General features: G+C 42.1%; 1 long non-coding RNA gene across 1 annotated transcript; it reads right to left on the bottom strand.

The window, feature by feature from the left end:
• Positions 1–419: 419 nt before the first annotated feature.
• LOC122457978 lies at positions 420–2,558 on the bottom strand. Its single transcript, XR_006277783.1, has 2 exons — positions 2,426–2,558; positions 420–799 (listed from the first exon to the last, which is right to left on the bottom strand). It is a non-coding gene; the product is annotated as an uncharacterized LOC122457978 (long non-coding RNA).
• Between the last annotated feature and the right edge of the window lie 12,161 nt (positions 2,559–14,719).

Genomic DNA, 14,719 nt, shown 5'->3' with positions numbered 1-14,719 from the left:
CAGATGCTTGTGTGTTGCTGAAATGATGCAGTCAGACCAGGGGCCAAGATTTAACCTAGACATTATTATTTTACTGGCAGAATTGGTCCATTGTAAGGGCAAAGGACTGCTGGTGGAATTACTAGCTTTGTTAGTGCATGTACATCTTCTTTTCCTAACTCAACAACCCACACAGATGCAACAAAGCCAAACCCCCTCCTCCCCCAGTCCCTGCCTGTTTCATATCTAGTTCTTGGTTTCATGGGTTACGTAACATGTTGTGGCTGCCATTCTCCTTTCTTGTTTGGGTAAAAGCAGTTGTAAAGCCATGATGGAAATGTGCTGATGTTGCAGCCAATACTATCTTTCCATGAAAAGCTCAAGGCATGGCAACCATACTCCACTAAGTTAAAACCAAAAATATTAATAAAGTTAACCAATTATTTCACTAATTATTTTACTAATTATTTAACAAATAGGTGATACACACAGCGTAGTCAGTTGTAGTATTAAAACTGAACACTGTAGAAAAATTATCACTGCTTGCATGAGGGAGCTGTTGAAAGACTTTACAATAATAAAGCTGTCTTTGGTCTTTCTCCAATCTTGGGCTTTCATAATAGTAAATATTTTGACGTCCACTACTGCAGTTTCTGCATCAGATTAAGTAGAATGTCTTTCTTTTCACCAGTGCTGCAGTTGTTACAAGTTATCCAGTATCACAGTAGGCCTGCTAACACTTGTCTGCAGGGAAGCTATCCATCTCACACCTGGAAAGCCAAGTTGCTCTGTTGCATCTTTCTTTTCCACAGCTCACTGCCTGAAGAAACATTCTTAATTATCCTCAGAATTGTTGTTCAACCCACAGCAAAAACATACAGATTACAGATGACCTGCAAACTCCAAATAGTTGCCTTCAGCAGCAATTTGCTAGGTAAAATCACTTACCACAGTAAATATCTTTGGGACATGTTCTAATACCCTTACTCATTGTGAATAGTACCTTAGGCCCTGATCCACAAAGGTACTTAGGTGCCTAAACCGCAGATTTAGGTGCCTGAATTCCAGTCTTAGGCACCATAGTGGTCCACCAAACCCCATTTGACCAGATGGTATTCACCCCAAGAGTTCTGAATGAACTCAAATGTGATATTGTATAACTACTAACTGTAGTTTGTAACCTATCATTTAAATCAGCTTCTATACCAAATTACTGGAGGATAGCTAAAGTGATGCCAATTTTTTAAAAAGGACCCCAGAGGTGATCCCATCAATTACAGGCTGGTAAGCCTGACTTCAATACCAGGCAAACAGATTGAAACTACAAAGAACAAAATTGTAAAGAACAAAATTGTCAGACAACTGATAAACATAATTTGTTGGGGTAGAGTCAACATGGTTTTTGTAAAAGGAAATCATGCCTCACTAATCTACTAGAATTCTTTGAGGGGGTCAACAACATGTGGACAAGGGGGATTCAGTGGATATAATGTACTTAGATTTTCAGAAAGCCTTTGACAAGGTACCTCACCAAAGGCTCTTAAGCAAAGTACGCTCTCATGGGATAAGAGGGAAGATTCTCTCCTGGATTGGTAACTGGTTAAAAGATAGGAAATGAAAGGTATTAATAAATGGTCAGTTTTCAGAATAGAGAGAGATAAATAGAGATGTCCCCCAGGGGTCTGTACTGGGACCAAGCCTATTCAATATATTCATAAATGATCTTGAAAAAGGGGTAAGCAGTAAGATGACAAAAATTTGCAGATGATACAACTCTACTCAAGATAGTTAAGTTTTAAGCAGACTGTGAAGAGCTACAAAAAGGATCTCACAAATTGGGGTGACTGGGCAACAAACTGGAAGATGAAATTCAGTGTTGATAAATGCAAAGTAATTCACATTGGAAATCATAATCCCAATTATACATATAAATATATCACCTACATGATCTAATAAGCCATTTCTGGCCTTAATATCTGATCAGCAATAATCCCAGCATTTAAGGTTTTTTTCTGTTCTTTTTGCAAAGGATGTTGTAATGAGAAACATTCAGCTCCTGAGAACCTCCTGCTGCTGCATGCAGTACTGCATTCCTTTTCCAATCCTGGCACCCCCTGTATGTTGGCAGGTTTTCAATGACTTGGTCCTCCAAACAGGACCTTCCGGGGTAGCAAAGAGTCCAAAAGAACGGTCTATCTGTTCTCACGAGGGTCTCCAGCTCCAGTTCTAAGCCCGTTAAATTCAGGCATTGGCTCAGGCTTCCAAACAAGCTTTGCCCCCTTCTTGGGAACTTCACTGGTGGTCAGTGGGGGAACTGAGGCCCACTCACTACTCCAGATTCCAACCCAGCAACATTGTAAACAGCAGCCATGTATTGCTCACTTTGATTCATTGCTGCTTCTTCCTAGGCCTCTTCCCTCCAGGCCCCTTTATCTTCACCCCTTACCTCAGGGTTAAAGTTCTCAGATCCTCTCTCTCCCAGCTTCACCAAATGCATCCAGAGCCACCTCTGGTTGTTCCTTGATCTCCTTTATCCAGAGCAAAACACCCTTCATTGCCCCTCAGGCTCCAGAAGGGAACTGACCTGATAAGTTCCTACATCTCCTTTTTTTCTGAGCCTGGTGGGCTCTCATTGGCTGCTTCCATGCAACCTCTCTAGGCAGGCCTGGAGGACCTACCTCACTGCTTCTTTCTTGGGGCATGCTGTAGTACAGTGTTTTTCAATCCATGGGTTATGACCCAGCACTGGGGCGTGGCATGTCAGGCACTGGGTCGCCTTGCTCTGGTCAGCACCACCAACGGGGACGTAAAAAGTACACTCGGCGGTGCTGCCTGGCTAAGGCAGGCTAGTGCCTACCTTTTCCGACCCCGTGCTGTGCCCCGGAAGTGGCCAGCAGCAGTCCGGCTTCTAGGTAGTGGAGTCATGGGGCTGTGTGAGCTGCCCCTGCCCTGAGCACTGGCTCTGCACTCCCATTGGCTGGTTGCCAGCCAATGGGAACTTTGTGGGGGTGTCTGCGGGTGAGAGTCACATGGAGCCGCTTGCGTGCATCCACCTAGAAGCCAGATTTGCTGCTGGCTACTTCGAGGGCACAGCCCGGTCCATGGTGCATCCCAGCTACACTGCTGACTGGGAGCCTCCAGAGGTAAGTCTGTGCCTGTGCCCCAATCTCCTGCCCCAGCCCTGAGCCCCCCCAAACCTGGAACCTCTCCCTGCACCCCAAAACCATCATCCCCAGCCCAGAGCCCTGATCCCCTCCCACACCCCAATTCCCTGCCCCAAGGCATTCCCCCAACCCAGAACCTCTTCCTTCATCCCAAACTCCTCATCCCTGACCCCATCCCACACCCTGAACCCCTCATTCCTGGCCCCACCCCACCACCCTCAGTCCTGCACCCCAACCCCATGTCCCAGCCCTGAGCCCCTCCCACCCCCCAAACCCATCATCCCCAGCTCCGTTGAGCCATGGAGATAAAAAATTTTCTTCAACTAGGTCCCCAGAAAAAAAGTTTGAAAACCACTGGCGTAGTAGGACCACAGAGTATCCAGAAGGGGACTGCAAAGGCCACGTACACCCTGTCACAGATGTTTGATGTGTACCTCTGAAGAAGAAAAAAATGTCTGACTCCAAATATATGAAATGTCAAAAGAAACTTCCATATACTGTTCATTTTGAGATTTGTTGTTTTAATAAAGAAAACCCAACCTCTCTTAGCCTTGGTCTACAATATGAATTTAGGTAGAATTTAGCAGCATTAGGTCAATTTAAGCCTGCACCCATCCACACGACCAAGCCTGTTTTGTCAATTTAAAGGGCTCTTGAAATTGATTTCTGTACTCCTCCCTGGTGAGGGGATTAGCACTAAAATTTACTTTGTGGGGTTGAATTTGGGGTAGCGTTGATGCAATTCAACATTATTGGCCTCTGGGAGCTATCCCAGAATGCTCCATTGTGACCGCTCTGGACAGCACTCTCAACTCAGATGCACTGGCCAGGTAGACAGGAAAAGCCTTGGGAACTTTTGAATTTCATTTCCTGATCAGCACAGGTGACCAGGCAGAGCTCATAAGCACAGGTGACCATGGAGTCCCAGAATCACAAAAGAGCTCCAACATGGACCAAACGGGAGACAGTTGATCTGATCACTGTATGGGGAGAAGAATCCATGCAGGCAGAACTCCAAAAGATGAAATGCCAATATATTTGCCAAAATATCCAAGGGCATGATGGACAGAGGCTACAACAGGGACACACAGCAGTGCTACGTGAAAGTTAAGGAGCTGAGGCAAGCCTACCAAAAAACAAAGGATGCAAACGGTCACTCTGGGTCAGAGCGCCATACATGCCACTTCTATAATGAGGAGCATGCAATTCTCGGGAGTGCCCCATCACTATCCCACCACTGTCCATGGACACCTGCAAGGGGGGAGTCTCACGCAACAGGGATGAGGATTTTGTGGATGAGGAAGATGATGATGAGGAAGAGATTGAGGATAGCACACAGCAGGCAAGCTGAGAATCCCTTCTCCCTGGCTGCCAGGAACTGTTTATCACCCAGGAGCCAATACCTTCCCAACCCTCCCAAGGTGGGCTCCCGGACCATGAAACTGGAGAAGGCATCTCTGGTGAGTGTACCTTTGTAAATATAATACAGGGTTTAAAAACAAGCATGTTTAGTGATTAATTTGCCCTGAAGACTTGGGATGAATTTACGGCCAGTATAGCTACTGGAAAGGTCTGTTAACAGGTCTGAGGATGAAGTGGAAATCCTCCAGGGACATCTCCATGAAGCTCTCTTGGAGCTACTCTAAAAGCCTTTGCAGAAGTTTTCTGGGGAGGTCAGCCTTATTCCATCCTCCATGGTAGGACACTTTTACCATGCCAAGCCAGTAGCAAGTAGTCTGGAATCATTGCAACACAAAGCATTGCAGCAAATTGGCCCAGGCTTTGGAGGCATTCAAGCAACATCCGTTCTTTATCTCTTTGTGTTAGCCTGAGGAGAGTGATATCATTCATGGTCACCTGGTTCAAATACGGGAATTTTTTTAAGGGGACATTCAGAGGTGCCCGTTCCTCCTGGGATGTTTGCCTTTGGCTGAAAAGAAATCATCCCCACTGTTAGCCTTGCAGTGCAGGGAGGCCCATTTATGCTGAGCTGTTTGTGTTTGGCTGATATGTATCTTCCCTGATACTAGCCACATGGTGGTGTGTGTGGGGGGAGGAAGCGATCATCCCAGAGAATTGGGGGGGTTGTGTTGTGTTGCATATTCACCCTAAAACCGCAGCCTCTCCTTTTAAATGGCCAACCCAACGGGCTTTGCTTGGTGTGGGAAATGAGGGTGCTGCTGTTTGAAACCATTCCCACATGTTATGAAGGTTGAGAAGCTGAAACCCTTTGCTTTACCATGGCTGTCTGCAAGCCAAATTCTGTTGCCCAGTCGAGCTTGTGTGATGTCTCACACTGAATCGGCAGGCACTCAATATAAAAGGCAAAATGTGACCTTGTACCAAAAGCACATATGCTATGTAATGTGAATCACTTGATTCAGTGTAAAATAGTCTTCCCTTTGTTCTCTAAAATGTATCTTTTTAAATAATACTCTCTCTTTTTTTCCTTCCGCAGCTGCAAATATTTCTACTCTTCCCCTATCATCTCCATCCCAGAGGCTAGCACAGATTAGAAGGCAAAAAAACCTGCACTCACGATGAAATGTTCTCAAAGCTCATGCAGTCTTCCTGCACTGAAAGAGCTCAGAAGACTGCATGGAGGCAAACAATGGCAGAGACCAGGAAAGCGTTAAATGAACACAATGAGAGGAGGGAGGAATGTGATGAGAGGAGGCAGGAGAGCAATGAAAGAAGGCAAAATGCAATGCTGAGTCTAATGGGGGATCAAACTGACATGCTCAAGATCTGGTGGAGCTGCAGGAAAGGCAGCAGGAGCACAAAACACTGCTGCAGCCCCTGTATAACTGCCTGCCCTCCTTCCCAAGTTCCATATCCTCCTCACCCAGACACCCAAGAATACCGGGGGTGGGAGACGCCACGGGCACCCAGCCACTCCACCCCAGAGGATTGCCCAAGCAACAGAAGGCAGGCATTCAATAAGTTTTGAACTGTAGTGTGGCCTTGTCCTTCCCTCCTCCCTTCATCCACCACCCCACCTGGTGCTTCCCTCTTCACCCACCCCTTCTGGGCTACCTCTGAGTTTTCCCCCTATTTGTGTGATGAATTAATAAAGAATGCATGTTTTTGAAACAATCATGACTTTATTGCCTCTGAAAGTGGTGATCAAAGAGGGGAGGTCGGTTGGCTTACAGGGAAGTAGAGTAAAACAAGGAGGCAGGTTTTCATCAAGGAGGAACAAACAGAACCATCATATCATAGCCTGGCCAGTCATGAAACTGTTTTTCAAAGCTTTTCCGATGCACAGGGTGCCCAGCTGTGCTCTTCTAATGGCCCTGGTATCTGGCTGTGTGTAATCAGCCACCAGGCGATTTGCCACAACCTCCCACCCCACCATAAATGTCTCCCCCTTACTCTCACAGATATTGTGGAGCACACAGCAAGCAGTAATAACAATGGGAATATCGGTTTCGCTGAGGTCTAACTGAGTCAGTAAACTGCACCAGCCTGCTTTTAAATGTCCAAATGCACATTCTACCATCATTCTGCACTTGCTCAGCCTACAGTTGAACTGCTCCTTACTACTGTCCAAGGTGTCTGTGTATGGCTTCATGAGCTATGACATTAAGGGGTAGGCTGGGTCCCCAAGGATAACTATAGGCATTTCAACATCCCCAACAGTAATTATCTGGTGTGGGAAATAAGTTACTGCCTGCAGCTGTTCAAACAGACCAGAGTTCCTGAAGATGTGAGAATCATGCACCTTTCCCGGTCATCCCACGTTGATGTTGGTGAAACGTCCCTTGTGATCCACCAGTGCATGCAGCACCATGGAAAAGTACCCATTGCAGTTTACATACTGGCTGCCAATGTGGTCCGGTGCCAAGGTAGGGATATGGGTTCCGTCTATCACCCCACCACAGTTAGGGAACCCCATTGCAGCAAAGCCATCCACTATTACCTGCATATTTCCCAAAGTCACTACTCTTGATAGCAGCAGCTCAGTGATTGTGTTGGCTACTTGGATCACAGCAGCCCCCACAGTAGATTTACCCACTCCAAATTGATTCCCAACTGACCGGTAGCTGTCAGGCATTGCAAGCTTCCAGAGGGCTATCACCACTCACTTCTCAATTGTGGGGGCTGCTCTCATCTTGGTATTCTTGTGCCTCAGGGCAGGGGAAAGCAAGTCACAAAGTTCCATGAAATTGCCCTTATGTATACGAAAGTTTCTCAGCCACTGGGAATCATCCCAGACCTGCAACACTATGTGGTCCCACCAGTCTGTGCTTGTTTCCTGGGCCCAGAATTAGCATTGCACAGCATGAAACTGCCCCATTACCACCATGATGTCCAAATTGCCAGGCCCTGTGCTTTGAGAAAAGTCTGTGTCCATGTCCTCATCACTATTTTGATTGTGCTGTCGTCACCTCCTCGCCTGCTTTTGCAGGTTCTGCACATACTGCAGGATAATGAGCGAGGTGTTAGAGTGCTCACAACAGCAGCGATGAGCTGAGCGGGCTCCATACTTGCCGTGGTATGGCATCTGCAGGAGAGCAGAGTTGCAGCGGAAGCTGTGGAGGACGACGGTTAGCACCGCACACATTTTCTGAGGAAGAACACAAGTACCGGGAGCACATGACAGAAAACATGGAGAAATTCGCTATTAAGACAAGAGCAGCAGAATGGAGTTGCAACGGAAGCAGAGGATGACGATGACGGTTAGCAGACCTACTGCATCGTCTGCTGACAGCAATATGGCATCTGCACGGAAAAAAGGCGTGAAACGATTAACTGCCATTGCTTTCATGGAGGGAGGGGCGACTGACGACACCCAAAATCACCCACAACAATATTTTTGCCCCATTGGGCATTGGGAGCTCAACCCAGAATTCCAGTGGAGACTGCGGGAACTGTGGGATATCTACCCACAGTGCAACATTCCGAAAGTTGTTGCTAGCCATGGTATTGTGGACGCACTCTGCAGACTTAATGCGCTTAGTGTGGACATACACAATTGACTGTATAAAATCGATTTCTAAAAATAGACTTCTATAAGATCAACCTAATTTCATAGTATAGACATATCCTTAAGACCCTGTGAATGTTCAATAACTTTAATAACACAAAGCACACAAAACACCTGATCTTCTGCAATTGCAAGACCACTCATGGAGGTGTTGATCATCTTCAGCTCCTGCTGGCTTCAACAGAGTTTTGTAAAATGCAACCAATTGGCTATTTGATGATGCCAAACTGATGGCAGTTTTGGTTAATTGATATGCATCGAAAGGTATTCTCTTATGTCTGCATGCAATAATATTATTACCTTTCACTCCCACAAAACACCTTTCTTGAACCTGGCTTGCCCCATTCATAGAGTAAGATCCATATTGACACCAAAAAGACATACTGACACATACTGACTAGAAAGCTGGAGACCAGAGATCAGGCATGCAAGGAAAACTATCTCAACCATGGAGATATACTATTTTAGGAACATTAGATGTTGAAAAACTATGAACAAATATATCCGAAGAAAGAGTTTCAGAGGTTTCACAATACATTATAGAACTTTTACTTTACAAATATGCTTATTGTAAAATATCTGACATGCAAATTATATTATTTACTTAGAACATACTTAATTTATATTAGATATAAAATACAATGAGACTTGTCATATACACACTTGTCTGTTGTTATTCATCTACCTTACAAGAAAACTGGGATTATATGAAGACCAGTTTTAGGATATAGATATTCAGGCCTGTCTGTAAAGGCCTATACTCTAAGAATTTAGGTGTATTCTTATCACTGGGCAAGTTAGAGGTATAAAAAAAAGAATCAAAATCACTGTCTGCCAGTGTAAGGGCCTTCTCTTACTGTGACAGTCTGAGGCCCTGTTCTTAAGCTAAGGCCTTTGGCTAAGCAGCAGAGGCAGCTGTAAGCTGGGAAGCGACCGGTCACATCCTCACATTCCAAACTAGTCACATTGAAATAAGGTGCTATTGGGCTGTTAGGAATACAGTCCTGTCCTGATAATGCCTATTGCCTCCAGAGAAAGGGAAGTGCCTAGAAGATGTAAAAGGAAACTTAGTTTGGTAGCCTCCTGTCTGGCAAGAACTCACTTATCAATAGCTGGGATGTGAAATCCTCATTTCTCTGTTTGTTCTATCACTGTAGTCCCCATTTCCCCATTGTTTGTCTGTATAATCTCTGTCTGGTTCTGTGATTGTTTCTGTCTGCTGTATAATTAATTTTGCTGGGTGTAAACTAATTAAGATGGTGGGATATAATTGGTTAAATAATCATGTCACAATGTTTTAGGATTGGTTAGTTAAATTTCAGGAAAATGATTGGTTAAGGTATAGCTAAGCAGAACTCAAGTTTTACTATATAGTCTGCAGTCAATCAGGTAGTGAGTGTGTGTTTGGGGGGAAATGGGAACAGGGAATGGGAGTGGGGAATTGGAATCATGTTTTGCTAAGGGGGGGAATGGGAATGGGAACAGGGACACAGGTAAGACTGTGTGGTGTCAGAGCTGGGAAGGGAGACATTAAGGAAGGAAACTGGAATCATGCTTGCTGGAAATTCACCCCAATAAACATCGAATTGTTTGCACCTTTGGACTTTGGGTATTGTTGCTCTCTGTTCATGCTAGAAGGACCAGGGAAGTAAGTGGGTGAAGGAATAAGCCCCCTAACAACCAGGATTATGTTTTTCAAATATAGCTGCCAACAATAAGGCCTCTGAGTCTATTTTAGGCACCCAATAATTGACTTGATTCTCAAACGTGTTGAGAGTCCAGCAGTTCCACATTAGGCTACATTTTTAGGTGTCTAAATACAGACTGCAGATATTATGTAGCCCCTCATTTTTGACAACTGAGGCAAAGCTTATTTTTAACAAATATATACACACATAATTTCCCATCTCACTTCATAATGTTTCTATGCTGATTTTAGACATGCTATTTTTCCTTATAGTCAATCCCGATGTTATAGATTTGTATCCTTTTTTGATTGACTTTAGTCCTGATTTTCATTTGGCCTAATTTTGTTCCCTTTCAGTTATCTCTTATTTTATCTGATTTCTTTCCTGTTACAATTCTTCTATCAAATGTAAATTACTCCCTTTTTGTCTTAATAACTTTGTATTTAAATCCCAGTCACTACAGATAACAAAAACAATAAACTCATAAAAAAAGAAGAGCCCAAATAAAGGGCTGACTCATCAGCAAAGAACTTCAGGCATTGAAAATTAAATCAACACATGATCAAAGGCAAAGTATATAATCACTTAGGGCAATGTTACAAAAAGAAATGTGTCCTAAGGATGTTATTAAAAGGTGTTTACAAGATAGTACAAACTTGGCAATAAGTAAGCTGTAGCAGAGGCGAATGTTCAATTACTTTGCATACCTTTCATGTATTATTAGACACCAGGATGACAGCTAATAAGTGCCTTTAATTTCTTGTGACTACTCACTAAGAATCAGATTGTGCTCTTTTGCTCTGTGTATGTGTGAGGGGTCAGGTAGCAAGAAGTAACACCCCCTTTCCTTCTGCACCATTCGCTAGACCTGGCTTAGTATGCTAGAGAGCACAAACCATACTGTCTTAGGGTGTATTGCAGAAGATGTGCTTGCCCTGTATGCCAGGGAACTCTAGGGGTATCTCTAACTGGGGAGTTTCAGGAGAGCTGTGCATTGTGTCTCAACTAATGCAATACCTCAATGGCATGACTGAGGCCTGCAGGATATCCATCAGACACTGTAAAGTTATATGCGATGGGGAGGCTTCATCACAATTCCTTACGTCTGCCTTTAATCATTTGCCAGACTCAGGATCTGACAACTCCAACTTGCATTCAGTAAAATAATTACTCCTCAGTCCCATGGGAATGCTACAGTTGATCCATCTCCATATGTTTAGAGGATGCCCAAGTGCAGGGTCACATTCCTGCTGTAGCTATAGAACCCGTAGCGACAGGGCTTCTATGAGAGGAGAAGATGTAGGCAATAGTTCTGCCCTAGGAAAGGTGAAGGATTAGATTGTAGTTCTGAAATATTGAGCTTCAATGGAAATCTTCAGTGGATGGCCCCAGAGTGCCAGGATTTCCCTGAGGGCCTGAAGGTTAAACTTCTCACTATTCTGTGGGAGCAAAATTCTTGCTCTCTCCTTAGATAAGGATGATGTTCCAATTTTTAGAACTAGATTTTGCTAAAATGAATCTTTGCCATTTGTGCTCCTATCCTCCAAAGCTTCATGTTATTTATTAGACTAAGAAATGTGTTTTTTTTGTTTCTGATTTTGTTGAGGCTCAAAATTTCTTTATCTCATAGCTTCCAAAAATTTCAAACAAGGGTCTTAGTTCTGCAGCTTCTAGTGTTTATGGACTTTGTGCTGTAAAGCAATGAATACTCTTAACTTTATGCAAGGACTTCGTTGGATTGGGGACAGAATGCTCAGCATCTTGAAAGAGTGTGCTGGACGATTGTCCTAACAATTCTTATTTATTAGATATTTCTTACCTGGAATCAATTTCTGTTGCACTGAATTTATTATAGTTTGGTAAGTTTGTTTGGGATGTATGGAAAATTGGTCTCATTGGGTTCTGCAATGTATTTCACTCAAGTCCCCATTATTGAGCTTTTGTTTTAGGCAAACAATATGTTATAATGTATCTACTGTCTCATGGTGATTTTAACTGTTCCTCTCTATTGTTAACCATAGTATGTTAAAGTTGTCCATATAGTCTTTCAAAACTAATAAAACTATTAATACTAATTTTGTCCCTGCTGTCTACTGCATTGATGAGCAACAGAGGAATAATGGTCCCTATGCCATTTACCTAATTGATGTCAATGCAGTGATCTAGCCATAATTTGCTTCTATATCTTTTTAATTAATTTGTCCTTAAACTTATTTTTCTTAAACAAAAATGTCTTAAAATAGTACCCATACACTAATTGAACTAAATATATAAAACTATCAGAGAAAAGCAGATTACCTGGCAGTGCTTCAAAGTAAAAAGGATACAGGGAAAGAGCTTGAATTTTGGGGAAGTTGTGAAAACATGCATACTTACGTTTTTCTTTTTAAGTTCCAACATTATGATGCTGCTTTAGGTGATATGTGTTTCAGGTCAGGGCTGGACTACTGACAGATACACTATAAATTAAATAAATGCCTTTATAAAGTGCCAATTTCATTCTTAAGAGTAAATAAATGAAACTGTAAAACTCAATTTTTAAGAAACTGAGACACAGAAAACAAATGAATTTACTTAGTCAATTTTTTGGCATTAATACAAGCTATTTTATGTCTTAAAGCATATCATATCACCAGCGGCAGTAGCGTAGGCTATGTGGATGCTGTCAATGAAAAAGAGATATTGTCTTTCTCTAAATTAAACATATTTTTGGGTATCAGGGCACTTGATGCAGATTCTGGGGTTTAAATTGTAAAGATATTTTCTATTTTTGAAGAATGCAGACTTGATACATTCCTGTTATGCTTCTCTGCTAACAAACTAATAGGCATCATGTGCTATGAATCACACTCCTGAAGGATTTCACATTAGTGCAAATACAATATGAAAGGCTCTAGTAAAAGGTTACTTATGTCAGCAAACATCTTTGTCATAAGAGAGCCTAACGCAGTATGTTGGCTAATATGAATTTAGAGATTATCTGGCCTATCAACATAGAATTAGTCTCTTAACATTATAGGGCATTGAAAAATCTGAGTTTGGCTTTTGGTGGAAACTTTTCAAGCACAAATATAAAAAGTAGATATACAAGTAGAAATAATTGGTAAAAAAGTAGGAAAATACTTTGTGAAAACAACGGAAGTATAGCATCAGTCATGAAGTAAATCAATGAAAATATTACATATCAAGCCTCTGTTCAGTGATACATGATTCTATTGGCAAAAAGTAAGAAGAAAATATAAAAGGGTTCTAGAGAGATTTGAATTAAAAAAATATTTTTTTCACTTTCTCACTAAGAGCTGTATTTAATAGTTATGTGTGAAATGCAACAACCTACAATAACTCAGCATTAAGGTTGCAATTTTGAACACCGAAATGTGAAAAAAATGAAGGGTATTCTGAACAACCTTAACTCAAAATGTTTCATACATTCCACATATATTGTTAAAATATACCTTAACAGCCTGTCATAAATATAAAGGGAAGGGTAAGCACTATTCTGTTTACAATGCTATAAAATCCCTCCTCGCCAGAGGCAAAGTCCTCAGGTAAGAAGCTCAGGTAACCTGGCTAGCACCTGACCCAAAATGACCAATGAGGGGGCAAGATACTTTCAAATTTGGAGGGGGGAAAAGCTTTGGTCTGTCTGTGTGATATCTTTGCTGGGAACAGACCAAGGATGCAAGTCCTCCAACTCCTGTAAAGTTAGTAAGTAATCTAGCTAGAAAATGCATTAGGTTTTCTTTGTTTTGTCTTGTGAAATTTGCTGTGCTGGAGAAGATGTGTATTCCTGTTTTTGTGTCTTTTTGTAACCTAAGGTTTTGGCTAGAGGGATTCTCTATGTTTTGAATCTCACTGCCTGTAAGATTATCTTCCATTCTGATTTTACAGAGTTGTTCTCTTATCTTTTTTTGTTCTTCTAATAAAGTTCTGTTTTTTAAGAATCTGATTGGGTTTTTTTAGGTGTTAAAAATCCAAGGCTGGTCTGTACTCATCTTGTTTATTCTCTAGCCTCTCCAGGAAAGGGGGTGTAAGGGCTTGGGGGGATATTTTTGGGAAATAGGAACTCCAAGTGGTCCTTTCCCTGTTCTTTGTCTAAATCACTTGGTGGGTGGCATCATACTGTTCAAAGACAAGGCGAAATTTGTGCCTTGGGAAAGTTTTTAACCTAAGCTGGTAAAAATAAGCTTAAGGGGTCTTTCATGTGGGTCCCCACATCTGTACCCTAGAGTTCAGAGTGGGGAAGGAACCCTGACATAGCCTAATGAAAAAAACAGTAAATAGGTGATTGGTGGGAAAATGTATGTTGTTTTGGACACAAACTTTTACATTTCTGTGCCATGTGCCATGCCATCAGGTGTCATGAAGAGGCCAGGTACTGGCTGTATCTGATCAATTGAGAATGCCTTTTGACAATAGGGAACCTTCCTCAATTGCAACTAAGCAGGCATAGCTACCCACCCCTTTTTTTGGCCTCAGCATAATAATACAGAAAGTCAGACAATAATATTAAGTACATAATAATCTCTGAAAAATGAACATAATGTACAACAATATCATTCCACTGATTAATTGTCCTAGGGGGAAAAATAAAATCTGTTTGTCATTTCTAAGATAATTTGTTTATAAAAACCTAATCTACCAGAACCATAAAATTGTTCAGAAATATATTCAAATATATCAATGTCAGTTTTACTGTTGTAACAAGACAAAAGAGTTGTATCCTATTTTCCTTTGTACACATAATAAACACCACTTCAGTTCATACATAATTAGAGTTACCATCTACCATCCGATGAAGTGAGCTGTAGCTCACGAAAGCTTACGCTCAAATAAATTTCTTAGTCTCTAAGTAGCAGCTGTGTTAGTCTGTATTCGCAAAAAGAAAAGGAGTAATT

The sequence above is a fragment of the Dermochelys coriacea genome, chromosome 1, assembly GCF_009764565.3.
Source record: "Dermochelys coriacea isolate rDerCor1 chromosome 1, rDerCor1.pri.v4, whole genome shotgun sequence".
NCBI lineage: Eukaryota > Metazoa > Chordata > Testudines > Dermochelyidae > Dermochelys > Dermochelys coriacea.
Note: the sequence above shows the minus strand (reverse complement) of the source record. Positions and strands in the feature narration are given on the sequence as shown.